A 22,569-nucleotide genomic window follows, 5' to 3' on the forward strand; every position below is an offset into this window, starting at 1 on the left:
TAATTTGGTATTCTGCATCCGCTGCTGCCTCACACATTAGCCTCATCTAAGGCTGCCTCTGCCTCCTTTTCATGCTGAAGAGCCTCTAATGTGGCCTCCTTATGGGTCTCCTCCACTTTAAGCTGGGCTTTCTTAATCTTCACCTCTAGTATCATGCTCTTGCTAGTGCTGCTTCAGCCTTGGCATGAGCTTCTAATGCAGCCAAGCTTGCTGTAGACTTGGAGGAGCATCTTAATGACTTAGATGAAGAGAACACTCTGACCTCTGACCTGGTTGCAAGGCCCCTACGTTCCGAAGCTGACATCTTGATGGCTTAGATGAAGAGAACACTTTGACCTCTGACCTGGTTGCAAGGCCCCTACGTTCCGAAGCTGACATCGTGATGGCTTAGATGAAGAAAACACTCTGACCTGGTTGCAAGGCCGTTTTGCAAGGCCGTCAAGACGTTCCATAGAGCCGACTGGATATCTTGTCCTCTAGAGGACAATCCTGTCCTCTGCAATCATTGTTGACTGTCTTTTTACTGTTCTGCTCTCGCTAAAGAGTCCCCTTCTTAAGTTCAGCAGACAGATACATCCGGTACGTAGCCGGATGTTGAAGAATGATTTATTGCTACCTCTTCGCAGGTACAGTACTAGTGACTGAAATGAGTAAAACTGACAAATAGAAAGAAAAGAACAATGAGTATGACTTACTCTATGCTAGCTGAATACTAGGCTTCATTCTCAATAATAACACAGCATGTATTTGTATACATGTTCATGAACACAGAAATATGCAGCATTATGCATTAAATTGGATATAAATAACTACCCAAAACATGACAAGATCAAATGCACTGAACAGTGCATCCATGTGGCTATCAAGAAGATTCATAAATCTCATTAAAACGATCATCCTTACAAAACATCATCATGAATTGAATGCCAAATAAAATAAATAATTTTACTTTCAGACAATGTAAGGGATCAATATCATGCCAAATGTATTTGTAAATGTAAATCATCAATCTACAACTGTAAACACTTTCAACAAATGTAAATCATCAATCTACAACTGTGAATCGCCATCCAGAAATGCATTTCACTTCCCACAAACAAACACCTTTTGATTTGTATTTGTAAATTGAGGGCCTTAAGTAAAATGACTGCCATAAAGATTTGCGCAAACATGACAGATTTGGCAAACCTGCAACTCCATATTTGGAAGTGCTTAGGTCACCTGACTTTTGTCAGGGATTTGACGACAAGAAAAAGACAAGAAGTTCTCACACACAGAAAAAAGTTATCACGGTACAAAGCGGTTTGTAGTCATAGAAAAAAGTGAAAGGTAAAAAGCGTTTTTTTATCGTAGAAAAAAGTTATCACGGTACAAAGCGGTTTGTATTCGTAGAAAAAAGGTTATCACGGTACAAAGCGGTTTGTAGTTGTAGAAAAAAAGTTATCACGGTACAAAGCGGTTTGTAGTCGTAGAAAAAAGTTATCACGGTACAAAGCGGTTTGTAGTCGTAGAAAAAAGTTATCACGGTACAAAGCGGTTTGTAGTCGTAGAAAAAAAGTTATCACGGTACAAAGCGGTTTGTAGTCGTAGAAAAAAGTGAAAGGTAAAAAGCGGTTTGTAGTCGTAGAAAAAAGTGAAAGGTAAAAAGCGGTTTGTAGTCGTAGAAAAAAAGTTATCACGGTACAAAGCGGTTTGTAGTCGTATAAAAAAAGTTATCACGGTACAAAGCGGTTTGTAGTCGTAGAAAAAAAGTTATCACGGTACAAAGCGGTTTGTAGTCGTAGAAAAAAAGTTATCACGGTACAAAGCGGTTTGTAGTCGTAGAAAAAAGTTATCACGGTACAAAGCGGTTTGTAGTCGTAGAAAAAAAGTTATCACGGTACAAAGCGGTTTGTAGTCGTAGAAAAAAGTTATCACGGTACAAAGCGGTTTGTAGTCGTAGAAAAAAGTTATCACGGTACAAAGCGGTTTGTAGTCGTAGAAAAAAGTGAAAGGTAAAAAGCGGTTTGTAGTCGTAGAAAAAAAGTTCCCATTGATGCTTAGAAATCGCTTTCTATGGGTACAAACCTTTTTTCTACGAATACAAATGACTTTGTACACTTGAGAACTTATTTTCTATGTGTGAGTGCTTCCAAATATGGAGTTGCAGGTTTGCCAAATCTGTCACGTTCTGACCATAGTTCTTTTGTGTTTTCTTTGTTTTAGTGTTGGTCAGGACGTGAGCTGAGTGGGCATTCTATGTTGTATGTCTAGTTTGTCTATTTCTATGTTTGGCCTGATGTGTCACCAAAAGCACTCACAAACTTCTACAGATGCACAATCGAGAGCATCCTGTCGGGCTGTATCACCCCCTGGTACGGCAACTGCTCCGCCCACAACCGTAAGGCTATCCAGAGGGTAGTGAGGTCTGCACAACGCATCACCGGGGGCAAACTACCTGCCCTCCAGGACACCTACACCACCCGATGTCACAGGAAGGCCTTAAAGATCATCAAGGACAACAACCACCCGAGCCACTGCCTGTTCACCCCGTTATCATCCAGAAGGCGAGGTCAGTACAGTGGCATCAAAGCTGGGACCGAGAGACTGAAAAACAGCTTCTATCTCAAGGCCATCAGACTGTTAAACAGCCACCACTAACATTGAGTGGCTGCTGCCAACACACTGACTCAACTCCAGCCACTTTAATAATGGGAAATTATGTAAAATATATCACTAGCCACTTTAAACAATGCTACCTAATATAATGTTTACATACCCTACATTATTAATCTCATATGTATATGTATATACTGTACTCTATATAATCTACTGCATCTTTATGTAAGACATGTATCACTAGCCACTTTAACTATGCCACTTTGTTTACATACTCATCTCATATGAATATACTGCACTCAATACCATCTACTGTATCTTGCCTATGCTGCTCTGTACCATCACTCATTCATATATCTTTATGTACATATTCTTTATCCCCTTTCTACTTGTGTGTATAAGGTAGTAGTTTTGGAATTGTTAGCTAGATTACTTGTTGGTTATTACTGCATTGTCGGAACTAGAAGCACAAGCATTTCGCTACACTCGCATTAACATCTGCTAACCATTTGTATGTGGCCAATAAAATTTGATTTGATTTGTTTTATTTGTATTCCTCATTTACTCAGGTGTTTCCTTCATTTCAGCAGTTACCTGTAGTAACATGGTTTTCTAAGATATTTGTCATTTAGAAAACAACATCCATCCAGCTATGAGCCGAAGCACTTGTCTGTTTCTATAGCTCTACAGCTTCCCAAAACAACAATATTCACTTTCCTTACTGTGCCCCTCGGTTCCAGAAGAAGTTCTTAAACGAGCATGAAGACACTTGTTAGCCGTCAAAGTGGCAAATAGATGGTTGATCTACGAGGAAACAAACCTGCAATAAAACACATTTACGATCTCAGTTAAAATATTTAAATTTAAAACCCAGAATTTATGGTCTTGAGCAGTTTCTTTTTAGCAGACATAACTGCTGCTATAATTATGGTGGAATTTAAGATACATTGTGACTGTAAAGATTAGACTAGAAGTTTAATAGTCACATGTACAGTGTTGCGCGGGGGGGGGGGGGGGGGGGGGGGGGGGCAGCCTGATGGTCTGGGGGTAGAAACTATTGGCCAGTCTTCCAGTTTTTGTCATGATCCTCCTGTACTGCCTGCATCTTAGTGTTGGAAGCGGGGAGAACGGGCCATGGCTCAGGTGGCTGGGATCCCTGATTATCTTCCTGGCCTTTCTGTGGCACCTGGTGTATTCGGCTGAGTGTACCACCCTCTAAAGAGCCTTGCGGTTTGCGGTGGTGGAGTTGCCGTATCAGGCTGTGATGCAGCCCAACAGTATGCTCTCGATGGTGCTCCTGTAGAACACTGTGGCACACATTTGTGAGTTTTCGGTGGCACTAGGGACATCTTGGTACTTTTACATAGTACACATCATTAAGTATTTGCCTCAGGACTGTAAGCATGTTCAGTAACAGACAATTAAAGAACCCTTATCTTCAACCCTCCACACTCAGGATACAGAAAAACAAGGAAAAACAAGGAACTCCTTATAATTGAATGAACAAATCAGACCTCGGACTAGTCATTTAGAACAATATAATGAAGCTTTAATCTGTTACTCTATCCACTGGCCGTGAGCCTTAGCTCTCTCTAACCACAGAAGGCCAAGTCCAACACATACCCGAAAGCATGTACAAGTGGATAAAACAATAAATCAATGTAGGCCTATAAGTGATTTACCATCTCGAAAGCTCTGGCGCCATCTTATGGACATCAAGTGGGTTTGCATTTGAAACTGTTTCATTTATTTTATTTAACGTTTAACTAAGCAAGTCAATTACAGTTTTTCCCAATTGCTTACACACTAAAATTGGAACTTGAAATGCAATCACCAAAACCTGAAACTCATGTACCAAATCTCTAAAAAAAAGTCTGCAAAATTGCAAGCACAATTCCTGCTTTGTAAACAGTTTTCAATTCCAAATCACACTTTTTGCAAAACACTACACACAGTTCTCTACATTAGGCACAACATTCAAAATTAAAATATCTTTAGTCCCTTTGGAAAGCAACGCCAATCACAATGCCAAGCTCTATACACCAATTAGCAACACCCATCCTCACAGGTGTAAACACTCGCTGCTGAATTGTTCACTTAGAAATCCGAGTTTTAGCACCATTAAAAGCCACATATTAGTTTTTTCTTGTTTTGTAGGAAAATGGAAGTCAATGGTGAAGTAAGAGCGAGAGGTGAAGAAGTGGGAGGAAGAGTAACAGTAAGAGGAGGAGGAGGACGACATCATCGAGGATGAGGAAGGACTGTTGTCTCAGATGAGATCAGGGCCACATTGGTTGACCATGTCCTCAACCATGGATTGAGTATGAGGGAGGCTGAGCAGAGACTTCAGCCCAACCTGAGCCGCTATACGGTTGCATCTATCCTCCGTACATTCAGAAATGGGAACCGGTAAGTTACCTACCATCTACACTATGCTCTTTATGTATGTATAATACAGTCTGACATATCAGTAGGCCTTTGTTACTCAGTGATTGTTGACCAATGTTACAGTAATTTCGTATTGAAATCAAATAGATTATTTTAGCTTACTGTAACCAATCATATCATCTTTGTGGCTCTTCTGCAGAACTGAGAGGCGGCCAGGCCACGGTAGAAGACACCGGCTGTTCACACCAGAACAGTAGACCTCTAGTGTGAACATGGTGGTGGCAAACAACACCATTAGACTACGAGAAATCCAGAACCACATAACTGCAGACAACACAATATTCAATAACATTCACCAGGCTTGTCTACATTGGACCGTGTGTTACAGCGCAACCGAATCCAGATGAAACAGGTTTACAGGGGAGCCATCTGAGTGAAACTCAGAGGGTTAAAGAACAGCACTATGAATATGTGCAAGTACGTACTATACTGTGAATTTACTATCATGTCAGCACTGTGTAGACACATCACAGTACTGTAATCCAGTGTATTGTGCCTCACCATATTGACGTCTCTGGGTCTGTCACATATTGTCTTGTCTGTTTCAGTCTTGGCGCTGGATGCCGCTGCAATTCATCACGTTTATATTTACATTGAGGCTGGCTTCAACCTAGCCAAGAGAAGGGGACGGAACATTATTGGCCATTGTGAATGTCCCTGGACAGCGTGGAGGGAATATCACCATGTGCACAGCCGTTAGCCAGCAAGGCGTCCTTATCACCATGCCAACCCTACAACACTGCCCTTCTCATCACATTCCTGGACACACTACATGACATCCTCATTCCAGCCGAGCAGAGGGGTGGACCAGACCAGCCCAGGTATGTTGTCATCAGGGACACTGAGTTTCCACTGGGCTGCTCTGGTCCGCAACTGGTACATCGACCACCCAGAATGTATTGTTCTATACGGCCCACCATATTCCCCATTCCTAAACCCAATTGAAGAGTTATTTTCGGCATGGCGATGGCAGGTGTATGACCGCCATCCCCTCACACGCATGCCTCTTCTCCAGGCAATGGAGGATGGATGTGGTGAAGTTGATGTTGGGAATTTCGGCGGCTGGAGCCTTCACTCCAGAAGATTATTTCCCTGCTGTTTAGCCAGGGAGAACGTGGCTTGTGATGTAGATGAGGTGCTGTTTAGCCAGGGAGAACGTGGCTTGTGATGTAGATGAGGTGCTGTGGCCAGGGAGAACATGGCTTGTGATGTAGATGAGGTGCTGTGGCCAGGGAGAACATGGCTTGTGATGTAGACGAGGTGCTGTTTAGCCAGGGAGAACATGGCTTGTTATGTAGATGAGGTGCTGTGGCCAGGGAGAACATGGCTTGTGATGTAGATGAGGTGCTGTGGCCAGGGAGAACATGGCTTGTTATGTAGATGAGGTGCTGTTTAGCCAGGGAGAACATGGCTTGTGATGTAGATGAGGTGCTGTTTAGCCAGGGAGAACATGGCTTGTGATGTAGACGAGGTGCTGTTTAGCCAGGGAGAACATGGCTTGTGATGTAGATGAGGTGCTGTTTAGCCAGGGAGAACGTGGCTTGTGATTTAGATGAGGTGCTGTTTAGCCAGGGAGAACATGGCTTGTGATGTAGATGAGGTGCTGTGGCCAGGGAGAACATGGCTTGTGATGTAGATGAAGTGCTGTGGCCAGGGAGAACATGGCTTGTGATGTAGATGAGGTGCTGTTTAGCCAGGGAGAACATGGCTTGTGATGTAGATGAGGTGCTGTTTAGCCAGGGAGAACATGGCTTGTGATGTAGATGAAGTGCTGTGGCAAGGGAGAACATGGCTTGTGATGTAGATGAAGTGCTGTGGCAAGGGAGAACATGGCTTGTGATGTAGATGAAGTGCTGTGGCCAGGGAGAACATGGCTTGTGATGTAGATGAAGTGCTGTGGCCAGACCAAAATAGGAGGCAGGATGCAGCCTAATAATGTCTTTCTTACATTTTGCCTGTGTTTTTGTCTTTGTGTTTAGGGCTTTGAAAGAATGAGCCACTCATTTGTTCTTGTATAGAAAACCCTTTATCTTACTGCATGTTTTCTCCTGTTGAGTACAGAGAGTGTTACATACAAAACACAAGTGTTCAAAAATTCTGCATTTTGGAAATAAATTACTGTTTTTTGTTACTGTATTGCATTTGTGTTTGAGTAGGTAGCCATTATTGTAACAATATTTTACAACCAGCTACAGTAACACTGAAACTGATAAAGTTATAAACCTACTGATGGGATATTCAGTGTTTTGTGTTGAGCACATCAGTGTGTTGGTTGGTAGATCGATCTAGTCATATGACGAGTGTCATTTTGATGCAAAAAAAACAATTTAGGAAAAAACAGTTTTGTTTGCTTTTGCTAGAGGTTTGGAAAAATAGCCCAAAGATTCAGCAAACGTGTATAAACTAACACTTGAGATGCTGTTTACCCTGGCTGTGTCTCAATTACATCTACTTTCTCATGAGGTGTGCACTTGTTCATTTCCCTTTATAGTTTTGCAATGAAATGACTGGTATTTGGAAACTCCCTCTAGCCCATGCTAACACCAATCCAATGCTTTTACATTTGGGGGGGAGTAGCGAACAAGAGTACACTTAGGAGAGCTTATTGGGATGCACCTTGAATCACTTTTCAATGTCTGCCTATAGGTGGCAGTACAGGGACTCTAGAAAGACCACTTTGCGACCCAAAGCAGTCGGGGCCAATAGTGACCAAAAGTTGCCATTAGGCACATCTCTAGAATGAGCTTTCCATCTTTGAATACTAACCTTAACAAGTGGAGGGGAAAACATAACTGACTGTCGATCAGTGTCTGAGAGCAACCTAATCCTAAATGGCATGTCTAAGTCCTAACACCCCCAGGAACATCATTCATTCCCAGGGCCGTAGTAGCTACATATGAGGAAACCGAAGTTCAGACCTGGGTTCTTTATTTTTTTACTCAACTTGTGTAGAATTGTAGGAAATTAACTTTTAAAACTGCAAAATGTCTCCCACCCCTTCACAAAATGTGTAGAATTGTAGGACATTTGCTGTAATTTTCTTCTGTAGAAAATAAGTTTATTTTTTGTTAATAAAATACTTTCTCTGCAAATAGATCCCTATTAAATTATAGTTTAGAATCCCAGTGCTGAGTTAGTGTAGTGGCTAATTGTATAGCTACCAGGCTGTGTTTGTAGATGGACTGAGGTGAATGAAGCTACAGCAGCCAAGATGGTTATTTTTTGGGTTATTTTTTTGCTCGTTTTTTCTGTTCTTCAAATAGCTATTTTAAAGTTTTTAAATTGTATAGAAATACAGTAAATTAGCTTCAACATTCTCAGACCCTGGCTATGGCCCTTCAGACGGGCCTGCACATGTACTGGCTTAAGCAGGGGGACACGTCTGGCACTGCAGGATTTGAGTCCCTGGCGGCGTAGTGTGTTACTGATGGTAGGCTTTGTTACTTTGGTCCCAGCTCTCTGCAGGTCATTCACTAGGTCCCCCCGTGTGGTTCTGGGATTTTTGCTCACCGTTCTTGTGATCATTTTGACCCCACGGGGTGAGATCTTGCGTGGAGCCCCAGATCGAGGGAGATTATCAGTGGTCTTGTATGTCTTCCAAGAGGAGCCTCTTAAAGAAGTTACAGGTCTGTGAGAGCCAGAAATATTGCTTGTTTGTAGGTGACCAAATACTTATTTTCCACCATAATTTGCAAATAAATTCATTAAAAATCCTACAATGTGATTTTCTGGAGGAAAAAAAATCTAATTTTGTCTGTCATAGTTGAAGTGTACCTGATGAAAATGACAGGCCTCTCTCATATTTTTAAGTGGGAGAACTTGCACAATTGGTGGCTGACTGAATACCTTTTTCCCCCACTGTACATTACAGACGCATTTGAGTTATTTAGCAGACGCTCTTATCCAAAGTGACTTGCAGTAGTGCATTCATCTTAAGATAGCTAGGTGGGACAACCACATGTCATAAGTCCATTTTTCCTCAAAGTAGCTATCAGCAAAGTCAGTGCTAGTAGGGGGGGAAAGTAAAGTGTGTTCATGCTTTAAAAAAAAAGTTTAACCCCTGCTATACATCCAACACATACTCCCCAGCTAAATCCATGTAGTCCTTCCAAAAGCCCGACCCCATACCTTTTCCTAGCCCAGAACACACCCTAACCATAGCCCACCACATCTCCCTGTGATACTTCCATGGTCCCTGGCTCTACACATTCACACACACACAGCCTCACCAAGGCCCTGTTAACCACCCTCTTCACACCGACTGCTGAGACACACATTCCAATGGTGTGCGAGAGAGAGAAAGTTTACTGTTAATTTGTATTTGTTTATTTGTTTATTTCACTTTTGTTACTGCACCGTAACATGTTAACATATGTTTCCCATGCCAATAAAGCCCTTAAATGGAAATTGAATTGAGAGAGAAAGAACAATGTAAAGAGAGAGCAAGAGAGAGAGAGAAAGAACAATGTAAAGAGAGAGCAAGAGAGAGAGAAAGAACAATAAGAGAGCGAGAGAGAAAGAACAATGTAAAGAGAGCGAGAGAGAAAGAACAATGTAAAGAGAGCGAGAGAGAAAGAACAATGTAAAGAGAGCGAGAGAGAAAGAACAATGTAAAGAGAGAGAGAGAGAAAGAACAATGTAAAGAGAGAGAGAGAGAGAGAAATAACAAGAGAGAGAGAGAAAGAACAATGTAAAGAGAGCGAGAGAGAAAGAACAATGTAAAGAGAGCGAGAGAGAAAGAACAATGTAAAGAGAGCGAGAGAGAAAGAACAATGTAAAGAGAGAGAGAGAGAAAGAACAATGTAAAGAGAGAGAGAGAGAGAGAAATAACAAGAGAGAGAGAGAAAGAACAATGTAAAGAGAGCGAGAGAGAAAGAACAATGTAAAGAGAGCGAGAGAGAAAGAACAATGTAAAGAGAGAGAGAGAGAAAGAACAATGTAAAGAGAGAGAGAAAGAACAATGTAAAGAGAGCGCGAGAAAGAACAATGTAAAGAGAGCGAGAGAGAAAGAACAATGTAAAGAGAGTGAGAGAGAAAGAACAATGTAAAGAGAGCGAGAGAGAAAGAACAATGTAAAGAGAGAGAGAGAGAAAGAACAATGTAAAGAGAGCGAGAGAGAAAGAACAATAAGAGAGAGAGAGAGAAAGAACAATGTAAAGAGAGAGAGAGAGAAAGAACAATGTAAAGAGAGCGCGAGAAAGAACAATGTAAAGAGAGCGAGAGAGAAAGAACAATGTAAAGAGAGTGAGAGAGAAAGAACAATAAGAGAGAGAGAGAGAAAGAACAATGTAAAGAGAGCGAGAGAGAAAGAACAATAAGAGAGAGAGAGAGAAAGAACAATGTAAAGAGAGAGAGAGAGAAAGAACAATGTAAAGAGAGCGCGAGAGAAAGAACAATGTAAAGAGAGTGAGAACAATGTAAAGAGAGCGAGAGAGAAAGAACAATAAGAGAGAGAGAGAGAAAGAACAATGTAAAGAGAGAGAGAGAGAAAGAACAATGTAAAGAGAGAGAGAGAGAAAGAACAATGTAAAGAGAGCGAGAGAGAAAGAACAATGTAAAGAGAGAGAGAGAGAGAGAAAGAACAATGTAAAGAGAGAGAGAGAGAAAGAACAATGTAAAGAGAGAGAGAGAGAAAGAACAATGTAAAGAGAGAGAGAGAGAAAGAACAATGTAAAGAGAGCGAGAGAGAAAGAACAATGTAAAGAGAGCGAGAGAGAAAGAACAATGTAAAGAGAGAGAGAGAGAAAGAACAATGTAAAGAGAGAGAGAGAGAAAGAACAATGTAAAGAGAGAGAGAGAGAAAGAACAATGTAAAGAGAGCGAGAGAGAAAGAACAATGTAAAGAGAGCGAGAGAGAAAGAACAATGTAAAGAGAGAGAGAGAGAAAGAACAATGTAAAGAGAGCGAGAGAGAAAGAACAATGTAAAGAGAGAGAGAGAGAAAGAACAATGTAAAGAGAGCGAGAGAGAAAGAACAATGTAAAGAGAGAGAGAGAGAAAGAACAATGTAAAGAGAGCGAGAGAGAAAGAACAATGTAAAGAGAGAGAGAGAGAAAGAACAATGTAAAGAGAGAGAGAAAGAACAATGTAAAGAGAGAGAGAGAGAAAGAACAATGTAAAGAGAGAGAGAGAGAAAGAACAATGTAAAGAGAGAGCGCGAGAGAAAGAACAATGTAAAGAGAGCGAGAGAGAAAGAACAATGTAAAGAGAGAGAGAGAAAGAACAATGTAAAGAGAGAGAGAGAGAAAGAACAATGTAAAGAGAGAGAGAGAGAAAGAACAATGTAAAGAGAGAGCGAGAGAGAAAGAACAATGTAAAGAGAGCGAGAGAGAAAGAACAATGTAAAGAGAGTGAGAAAGAACAATGTAAAGAGAGCGAGAGAGAAAGAACAATGTAAAGAGAGCGCGAGAAAGAACAATGTAAAGAGAGAGAGAGAGAAAGAACAATGTAAAGAGAGAGAGAGAGAAAGAACAATGTAAAGAGAGAGAGAGAGAAAGAACAATGTAAAGAGAGCGAGAGAGAAAGAACAATGTAAAGAGAGAGAGAGAGAAAGAACAATGTAAAGAGAGCGCGAGAGAAAGAACAATGTAAAGAGAGCGAGAGAGAAAGAACAATGTAAAGAGAGAGAGAGAGAAAGAACAATGTAAAGAGAGCGAGAGAGAAAGAACAATGTAAAGAGAGAGAGAGAGAAAGAACAATGTAAAGAGAGCGCGAGAGAGAAAGAACAATGTAAAGAGAGAGAGAGAGAAAGAACAATGTAAAGAGAGAGAGAAAGAACAATGTAAAGAGAGAGAGAGAGAAAGAACAATGTAAAGAGAGCGAGAGAGAAAGAACAATGTAAAGAGAGCGAGAGAGAAAGAACAATGTAAAGAGAGAGAGAAAGAACAATGTAAAGAGAGAGAGAGAGAAAGAACAATGTAAAGAGAGCGAGAGAGAAAGAACAATGTAAAGAGAGCGAGAGAGAAAGAACAATGTAAAGAGAGAGAGAGAGAAAGAACAATGTAAAGAGAGCGAGAGAGAAAGAACAATGTAAAGAGAGAGAGAGAGAAAGAACAATGTAAAGAGAGAGCGCGAGAAAGAACAATGTAAAGAGAGAGAGAGAGAAAGAACAATGTAAAGAGAGAGAGAGAGAAAGAACAATGTAAAGAGAGAGAGAGAGAAAGAACAATGTAAAGAGAGCGAGAGAGAAAGAACAATGTAAAGAGAGCGAGAGAGAAAGAACAATGTAAAGAGAGCGAGAGAGAAAGAACAATGTAAAGAGAGCGAGAGAGAAAGAACAATGTAAAGAGAGAGAGAGAGAAAGAACAATGTAAAGAGAGAGAGAAAGAACAATGTAAAGAGAGAGAGAGAGAAAGAACAATGTAAAGAGAGAGAGAGAGAAAGAACAATGTAAAGAGAGTGAGAGAGAAAGAACAATGTAAAGAGAGCGAGAGAGAAAGAACAATGTAAAGAGAGAGAGAGAGAAAGAACAATGTAAAGAGAGCGAGAGAGAAAGAACAATAAGAGAGAGAGAGAGAAAGAACAATGTAAAGAGAGAGAGAGAGAAAGAACAATGTAAAGAGAGCGCGAGAAAGAACAATGTAAAGAGAGCGAGAGAGAAAGAACAATGTAAAGAGAGTGAGAGAGAAAGAACAATAAGAGAGAGAGAGAGAAAGAACAATGTAAAGAGAGCGAGAGAGAAAGAACAATAAGAGAGAGAGAGAGAAAGAACAATGTAAAGAGAGAGAGAGAGAAAGAACAATGTAAAGAGAGCGCGAGAGAAAGAACAATGTAAAGAGAGTGAGAACAATGTAAAGAGAGCGAGAGAGAAAGAACAATAAGAGAGAGAGAGAGAAAGAACAATGTAAAGAGAGAGAGAGAGAAAGAACAATGTAAAGAGAGAGAGAGAGAAAGAACAATGTAAAGAGAGCGAGAGAGAAAGAACAATGTAAAGAGAGAGAGAGAGAGAGAAAGAACAATGTAAAGAGAGAGAGAGAGAAAGAACAATGTAAAGAGAGAGAGAGAGAAAGAACAATGTAAAGAGAGAGAGAGAGAAAGAACAATGTAAAGAGAGCGAGAGAGAAAGAACAATGTAAAGAGAGCGAGAGAGAAAGAACAATGTAAAGAGAGAGAGAGAGAAAGAACAATGTAAAGAGAGAGAGAGAGAAAGAACAATGTAAAGAGAGAGAGAGAGAAAGAACAATGTAAAGAGAGCGAGAGAGAAAGAACAATGTAAAGAGAGCGAGAGAGAAAGAACAATGTAAAGAGAGAGAGAGAGAAAGAACAATGTAAAGAGAGCGAGAGAGAAAGAACAATGTAAAGAGAGAGAGAGAGAAAGAACAATGTAAAGAGAGCGAGAGAGAAAGAACAATGTAAAGAGAGAGAGAGAGAAAGAACAATGTAAAGAGAGCGAGAGAGAAAGAACAATGTAAAGAGAGAGAGAGAGAAAGAACAATGTAAAGAGAGAGAGAAAGAACAATGTAAAGAGAGAGAGAGAGAAAGAACAATGTAAAGAGAGAGAGAGAGAAAGAACAATGTAAAGAGAGAGCGCGAGAGAAAGAACAATGTAAAGAGAGCGAGAGAGAAAGAACAATGTAAAGAGAGAGAGAGAAAGAACAATGTAAAGAGAGAGAGAGAGAAAGAACAATGTAAAGAGAGAGAGAGAGAAAGAACAATGTAAAGAGAGAGCGAGAGAGAAAGAACAATGTAAAGAGAGCGAGAGAGAAAGAACAATGTAAAGAGAGTGAGAAAGAACAATGTAAAGAGAGCGAGAGAGAAAGAACAATGTAAAGAGAGCGCGAGAAAGAACAATGTAAAGAGAGAGAGAGAGAAAGAACAATGTAAAGAGAGAGAGAGAGAAAGAACAATGTAAAGAGAGAGAGAGAGAAAGAACAATGTAAAGAGAGCGAGAGAGAAAGAACAATGTAAAGAGAGAGAGAGAGAAAGAACAATGTAAAGAGAGCGCGAGAGAAAGAACAATGTAAAGAGAGCGAGAGAGAAAGAACAATGTAAAGAGAGAGAGAGAGAAAGAACAATGTAAAGAGAGCGAGAGAGAAAGAACAATGTAAAGAGAGAGAGAGAGAAAGAACAATGTAAAGAGAGCGCGAGAGAGAAAGAACAATGTAAAGAGAGAGAGAGAGAAAGAACAATGTAAAGAGAGAGAGAAAGAACAATGTAAAGAGAGAGAGAGAGAAAGAACAATGTAAAGAGAGCGAGAGAGAAAGAACAATGTAAAGAGAGCGAGAGAGAAAGAACAATGTAAAGAGAGAGAGAAAGAACAATGTAAAGAGAGAGAGAGAGAAAGAACAATGTAAAGAGAGCGAGAGAGAAAGAACAATGTAAAGAGAGCGAGAGAGAAAGAACAATGTAAAGAGAGAGAGAGAGAAAGAACAATGTAAAGAGAGCGAGAGAGAAAGAACAATGTAAAGAGAGAGAGAGAGAAAGAACAATGTAAAGAGAGAGCGCGAGAAAGAACAATGTAAAGAGAGAGAGAGAGAAAGAACAATGTAAAGAGAGAGAGAGAGAAAGAACAATGTAAAGAGAGAGAGAGAGAAAGAACAATGTAAAGAGAGCGAGAGAGAAAGAACAATGTAAAGAGAGCGAGAGAGAAAGAACAATGTAAAGAGAGCGAGAGAGAAAGAACAATGTAAAGAGAGCGAGAGAGAAAGAACAATGTAAAGAGAGAGAGAGAGAAAGAACAATGTAAAGAGAGAGAGAAAGAACAATGTAAAGAGAGAGAGAGAGAAAGAACAATGTAAAGAGAGAGAGAGAGAAAGAACAATGTAAAGAGAGAGCGCGAGAAAGAACAATGTAAAGAGAGAGAGAGAGAAAGAACAATGTAAAGAGAGAGAGAGAGAAAGAACAATGTAAAGAGAGAGAGAGAGAAAGAACAATGTAAAGAGAGAGCGCGAGAAAGAACAATGTAAAGAGAGAGAGAGAGAAAGAACAATGTAAAGAGAGCGAGAGAGAAAGAACAATGTAAAGAGAGCGAGAGAGAAAGAACAATGTAAAGAGAGCGAGAGAGAAAGAACAATGTAAAGAGAGAGAGAGAGAAAGAACAATGTAAAGAGAGAGAGAGAGAAAGAACAATGTAAAGAGAGAGAGAGAGAAAGAACAATGTAAAGAGAGAGAGAGAGAAAGAACAATGTAAAGAGAGAGAGAGAGAAAGAACAATGTAAAGAGAGCGAGAGAGAAAGAACAATGTAAAGAGAGAGAGAGAGAAAGAACAATGTAAAGAGAGCGAGAGAGAAAGAACAATGTAAAGAGAGAGAGAGAGAAAGAACAATGTAAAGAGAGAGAGAGAGAAAGAACAATGTAAAGAGAGAGAGAGAGAAAGAACAATGTAAAGAGAGCGAGAGAGAAAGAACAATGTAAAGAGAGCGAGAGAGAAAGAACAATGTAAAGAGAGCGAGAGAGAAAGAACAATGTAAAGAGAGAGAGAGAGAAAGAACAATGTAAAGAGAGAGAGAGAGAAAGAACAATGTAAAGAGAGAGCGAGAGAGAGAACAATGTAAAGAGAGCGAGAGAGAAAGAACAATGTAAAGAGAGTGAGAAAGAACAATGTAAAGAGAGCGAGAGAGAAAGAACAATGTAAAGAGAGCGAGAGAGAAAGAACAATGTAAAGAGAGAGAGAGAGAAAGAACAATGTAAAGAGAGAGAGAGAGAAAGAACAATGTAAAGAGAGCGAGAGAGAAAGAACAATGTAAAGAGAGTGAGAAAGAACAATGTAAAGAGAGCGAGAGAGAAAGAACAATGTAAAGAGAGCGAGAGAGAAAGAACAATGTAAAGAGAGAGAGAGAGAAAGAACAATGTAAAGAGAGCGCGAGAAAGAAAGAAAATACATGGAAAGGTATCAAGTACAGCCGTCCTCCCCTCAGCAGCCTCCTGTGCTAGGTAGGTTAGTGACTGACTGGCGAACTGACTGACTTGCTGGCTGACTGTGGGGTATGGGCTATTTATAGAAGGCTTAGCAATACCACAGCTTCCTCCTCCCTGCCTCCACCCCCCTCCCTGCCAACCCCAACAGATGGTAGGAATGTGTTACAGGGAGAGAGGGGGAGAGGGAGGGGGGGGGGAGACAGACAGACTCCCTCCCTCCTTCCCTCCCTCCTTGGTGACAGGAGGCAGTATTTTCACGTCTGGATAAAATGTATGCCCAAATTCAACTGCCTGCTACTCATCCCCAGAAGATAAGATATGCATATTATTAGTAGATTTGGATAGAAAACACTCTGAAGTTTCGAAAACTGTTTGAATCATGTCTGTGAGTATAACAGAACTTATGTAGCAGGCGAAACCCAGAGGACAAACCATTCAGATTCTTTTTTTTTTTTTCAATGGGTTTTCATTGGGAATCCAGATTTCTAAGGGATCTTCTTGCAGTTCCTACCGCTTCCACTGGATGTCAACAGTCTTTAGATATTGGTGGAGGTTTTTACTTTGTGTAATGAAGAAGTACGGCCATCTTGAACGAGGGTCACTTGAAGTGTACTGTTAGAGGCGCGTGACCAGAAAGCTAGTTTTCCTCCTGTATTGAACACAGATCATCCCGTCTTCAATATTATCGATTATTTACGTAAAAAAATACCTGAAGTTGTATTACAAAAGTAGTTTGAAATGTTTTGGGAAAGTTTACAGATATTTTGTAGTCACGTTGCGCAAGTTGGAGCCGGTGTTTTTCTGGATCAAACACGCCAAATAAATTGACATTTTGGATACATATCGACGGAATAAATTGAACAGGACCATTTGAAATATGCTTCTCTCTCTTTGTTTACTGAGGTGCTATCCTCAGATAATAGCATTGTTTGCTTTCGCCGAAAACCCTTTCTGAAGTCTGACATGTGGGCTGGATTCACAAAGTGTAGCTTTAATTTGATATCTTGCATGTGTCATTTAATGAAAGTTTGATTTTTATAGTAATTTATTTGAATTTGGCGCTCTGCATTTTCCCTGGCTTTTGGCCAGGTGGGACGCTAGCATCCCACATATCCCAGAGAGGTTAATGAAATGATCAAATATACAGACAACAAATTCCAATTGGCTGTACTAAAACTCTTTAACATCATCCTTAGCTCTGGCATCTTCCCCAATATTTGGAACCAAGGACTGATCACCACAATCCACAAAAGTGGAGACAAATTGGACCCCAATAACTACCGAGGGATATGCGTCAACAGTAACCTTGAGAAAATCCTCTGCATTATCATTAACAGCAGACTCGTACATTTCATCAATGAAAACAATGTACTGAGCAAATGTCAAATTGGCTTTTTACCAAATTGTCGTACAACAGACCAAGTATTCACCCTGCACACCCTAATTGACAACCAAACAAACCAAAACAAAGTCTTCTCATGCTTTGTTGATTTAAAAAAAAACTTCAACTATTTTGGCACGAGTGTCTACTATACAAATTGATGGAAAGTGGTGTTGGGGGTAAAACATACGACATTTATAAAATCCATGTACACAAACAAGTGTGCCGTTAAAATTGGCAAAAAGCACACAAGGATGCAGCTTTAAGCCCCACCCTCTTCAACATATATTTCAACGAATTGGCGAGGGCACTAGAAAAGTCTGCATCACCCGGCCTCACCCTACTAGAATCTGAAGTCAAATGTCTACTGTTTGCTGATGATCTGGTGCCTTTGTCACCAACCAAGGAGGGCCTACAGCAGCACCTAGATATTCTGCACAGATTCTGCCAGACCTGGGCCCTGACAGTAAATCTCAGTAAGACCAAAATAATGATGTTCCAAAAAAGGTCCCGTCGCCAGGACCACAAATACAAATTCCATCTAGACACCGTTGCCCTAGAGCACACAAAAAACTATACATACCTCGGCCTAAACATCAGCGCCACGGGTAACTTCCACAAAGCTGTGAACGATCTGAGAGACAAGGCAAGAAGGACATTGTATGCCATCAAAAGAAACATAAAATTCAACATACCAATTAGGATCTGGCTAAAAAATACTTGAATCAGTCAGAGAACCCATTGCCCTTTATGGTTGTGAGGTCTGGGGTCCGCTCAGCAAACAAGATTTCACAAAATGGGACAGACACCGAATTGAGACTCTGCATGCAGAATTCTGCAAAAATATGGCATGGCTCTCAAGAGAAGACAGGCTATGTGCTCACTGCCCACAAAATGAGGTGGAAACTGAGCTGCACCTCCTAACCTCCTACCCAATGTATGACCATATTAGAGACATATTTCCCTCAGATTACACAGAATTCAAAGAATTCGAAAACAAATCCAATTTTGATAAACTCCCATATCTACTGGGGGAAATTCCAGTGTGCCATCACAGCAGCAAGATTTGTGACCTGTTGCCACAAGAAAAGGGCAACCAGTGAAGAACAAACACCATTGTAAATACAACCCATATTTATGCTTATTTATTTTCCCTTGTGTACTTTAACCATTTGTACATTGTTACAACACTGTATATATAAGTAATATGACATTTGTAATGTCTTTATTCTTTTGAAACTTCTGTATGTGTAATGTTTACTGTTCATTTTTATTGTTTATTTCACTTTTGTATATTATCTACCCCACTTGCAATGTTGACACGAGAGAGAGAGAGAGAGAGGTTAACATATGTTTCCCATGCCTATAAAGCCCTTAAATTGAATTTCTATGGAATTGAAAGAGAGAGAGGGATTGACAGAATGTGAGATAAGGAAGGGGGCGGCAGAGAGAAAGAGAGGTTGAGAAACAGACAGAGACAGAGAAAAGGAGAGAAACAGAGACAGAGACAGTGTAACTATCTGTTGTAGCTGATAAAGTAATTTTTTGACAAAAAGATGGAGATACCATGCGTAGACCTATCAGCAGTACCTGATGTTCCTTAATAAGGTCTCTAAAAGACCCAGAACATATCAATGGTAAAAGACTAAGCACTCAACACAGAATGTTTAAAGAAATATATTGAACATTTTACTCACAAAAACTCTTGCAAAACAACTGTTGCAATCAAATCGTATTGGTCACATACACACGGTTAGCAATGTTAATGTGAGTGTTGCAAAATGCTTGTGCCTCTAGTTCCAACAGTGCAGTAATATCTAACAACTAATCTAACAATCCCTAACAACTACCTAATACACACAAATCTAACAACTAATCTAGCAATCCCCCAACAACTACCCAATACACACAAATCTAAAAGGGTGGATGAGAATATGTACATGTAAATATATGGCCGAGCTGCATAGGCAAGGTGAAGTAGATGGTATAAAATACAGTATATACTGTACATGTGATATGAGTAATGTAAGATATGTAAACAATAGTAAAGTGGCATTATTTAGTGTCATTGTTTAAAGTGACTAGTGATCCATTTATTAAAGTGTCCAGTGATTGGGTCTCAATGTAGGCAGCAGCCTCTCTGAGTTAGTGATTGCTGTTTAGCAGTCTGATGGCCTTGAGATAGAAGCTGTTTCTCAATCTCTCAGTCCCAGCTTTGATGCACCTGTAGTGACCTCATCTTCTGGATGACAGCGATGTGAACCGGCAGTGGCTCGGGTGATTGTTGTCCTTGATGATCTTTTTGGCCTTCCTGTGACATCGGGTGGTGTAGGTGTCATGGAGGGCAGATAGTTTGCCCCCAGTGATGTGTTGTGCAGACCGCACCACCCTCTGGAGAGCCTTGCAGTTGAGGGCGGTGCAGTTTCCGTACCAGTTTCCGCGCTGTTGCGCCTTCTTCACCACACTGTCTGTGTGGGTGGACCATTCCAATTTGTCTGTGATGTGTATGCCCAGGAACTTAAAACTTTCCACCTTCTCCACTACTGACCCTTCGATATGGATAGGGGAGTGCTCCCTCTGCTGCTTCCTGAAGTCCACAATCATCTCCTTTGTTTTGTTGATGTTGAGTGAGAGGTTGTTTTCCTGACACCACACTCTGAGTGCCCTCACTTCCTCCCTGTAGGCTGTCTCGTCATTGTTGGTGATCAAGCCCACTACTGTTCTGTCATCTGCAACTTGATGATTGAGTTGGAGGCGTGCATGGCCATGCAGTCATGGGTGAACAGGGAATACAGGAGAGGGCTGAGCACACACCCTTATGGGTGTCAGTGAAGTGGAGATGTTGTTTCCTACCTTCACCACCTGGGGGCGGCACGTCAGGAAGTCCAGGATCCAGTTGCACAGGGCGGGGTCGAGACCCAGGGTCTCGAGCTTAATGATGAGTTTGGAGGGTACTATGGTGTTAAATGCTGAGCTGTAGTAGATGAACAGCATTCTTACATAGGTATTCCTCTTGTCCAGATGGGTTAGGGCAGTGTGCAGTGTGATTGCTATTGTGTCGTCTGTGGACCTATTGGGGCAGTAAGCAAATTTGAGAGGGTCTATGGTGTCAGGTAGGGTGGAGGTGATATGATCCTTGACTAGTCTCTCAAAGCACTTCATGATGACAGAAGTGAGTGCTACGGGGCGATAATCGTTTAGCTCAGTTACCTTAGCCATCTTGGGAACAGGAACAATGGTGGCCCTCTTGAAGCATGTGGGAACAGCAGACTGGGATAGGGATTGATTGAAAATGTCCGTAAACACACCAGCAAGACATCGGGGTCCGCGACGGGCTGGTTTTCTTTTTGTAGCTCGTGATTGACTATGGATCCTGCCACATACCTCTCGTGTCTGAGCCGTTGAATTGCGACTCTACTTTGTCTCTATACTGACGCTTAGCTTATTTAATTGCCTTGCAGAGGGAATAGGTACACTGTTTGTATTCGGCCATGTTTCCGGTCGCCTTGCGACTCTTAGGAGTAACTGCAATCCATACTTTGGTTTGGTAGACCAAATGTTAGCATTTTCTGATGAAAAATGTGTATGAATTTCACTGAGCAGGTGTGCAAAGCGGCTGTCACGGCCCTATGCCCATATATAGAGTTCATGCTACACGGCCCTTTGCCCATATATAGAGTTCCTGCTACACGGCCCCATGCCAAGAAAGGTCAGAGCCCATATACTGTATGCTCAAAGTTGACAATCTGTGTTATCAACTTCCAATAATGCTCACAATGGACAGTGGCTGATCGGTAATTGACTAAAACCATTTGCACTCTGTCTTTGTGTGGGGCAAGGACCATTCACACTCTCACACAAGCACCAACAGAAGCACACATAGAAACTTTTAGTTTACTAATGATTTGGTTGTGTTGCTGTCCTCACCATGTCTCTCTCTCTCTTTCACACACACACACACACAGAGAGAGAGACACTGAATACAACTGACTCCACACTTCACAATCAGAATGTGTCATGTGAGATAAATGGCATGCGAACAAACTGGTATCTGATTGATATTTCAAGAGAGAAGCTTTCATCTCCAGACAGAGCTGGTCTGACACCGAGAAAGACAGAGATAGACAGTGACAGTGATATAGATATAGAGACACGGAAAGACGGAGAGAGACGACAGACAAAGTGATCCAGAGAGACGACAGACAAAGTGATCCAGAGAGACGACAGACAAAGTGATCCAGAGAGACGACAGACAAAGTGATCCAGAGAGACGACAGACAAAGTGATCCAGAGAGACGACAGACAAAGTGATCCAGAGAGACGACAGACAAAGTGATCCAGAGAGACGACAGACAAAGTGATCCAGAGAGACGACAGACAAAGTGATCCAGAGAGACGACAGACAAAGTGATCCAGAGAGAGGGTCATAGAAGAGAGTGACAGAATAAGACACCAGCTATGATATCTAACTGAAGGTAACACTTCACCATCATCATTACAATAAGTTCAGCATTGAACTATCATATTCAAGTCAATCTGTGAGTCCATTGAAAAAGCCAGCATGTTCAATACTATATTATATGGGCTCATTGTAATGGCTGGAACGGAATCAAATGTCGTAATCCATTTATTCCATTCCAGAAATTACAACGAGCCTATCCTTCTATAGCTCCTCCCACCAGCCTCCACTGCAGTAGATGAATAAGTGAGCGTTCTTATTCCCTGTAACGTGGCGCTTGCAGAACCCTGTGTGGCAGAAAGCACAATTACAGTCTTCTGACATTGCAATACAGTGGAGTGGAATGAGTTAGAATATCAAATGCTCAAGATTTTTCAAAAAACATTTCAGTGAACGTAACTGTAACGCTATTTTCATACAATTATAATTATCATCATCCTCTTCATCATTATCATCATCCTCATCAGCATGGGATGTTCATTCTGGATCCACCAGGAAAATGAACACTACATTATTCATATTATTATTTATTGTATTATAATTTTTTTATTTTTTATAATTTATGTTTTTTATTTAGCCTTTATTTTAACAGGGAAGACGTATTGAGAACTAGGTCTCATTTACAAAAAATAGCCATTATACCAAAACTATAACTATATCTACAGTACCAGTCAAAAATGTGGACACACCTAATTCCAGGGTTTCATGGACTGTAGTTCCAGGTGACTACCTCATGAAGCTGGTTGAGAGAATGCCAAGAGTGTGCAAAGCTGTCATCAAGGCAAAGGGTGTCTACTTTGAGGAATCTCAAATATAATATCTATTTT

Source organism: Oncorhynchus mykiss, chromosome 20, assembly GCF_013265735.2.
Source record: "Oncorhynchus mykiss isolate Arlee chromosome 20, USDA_OmykA_1.1, whole genome shotgun sequence".
Lineage (NCBI taxonomy): Eukaryota > Metazoa > Chordata > Actinopteri > Salmoniformes > Salmonidae > Oncorhynchus > Oncorhynchus mykiss.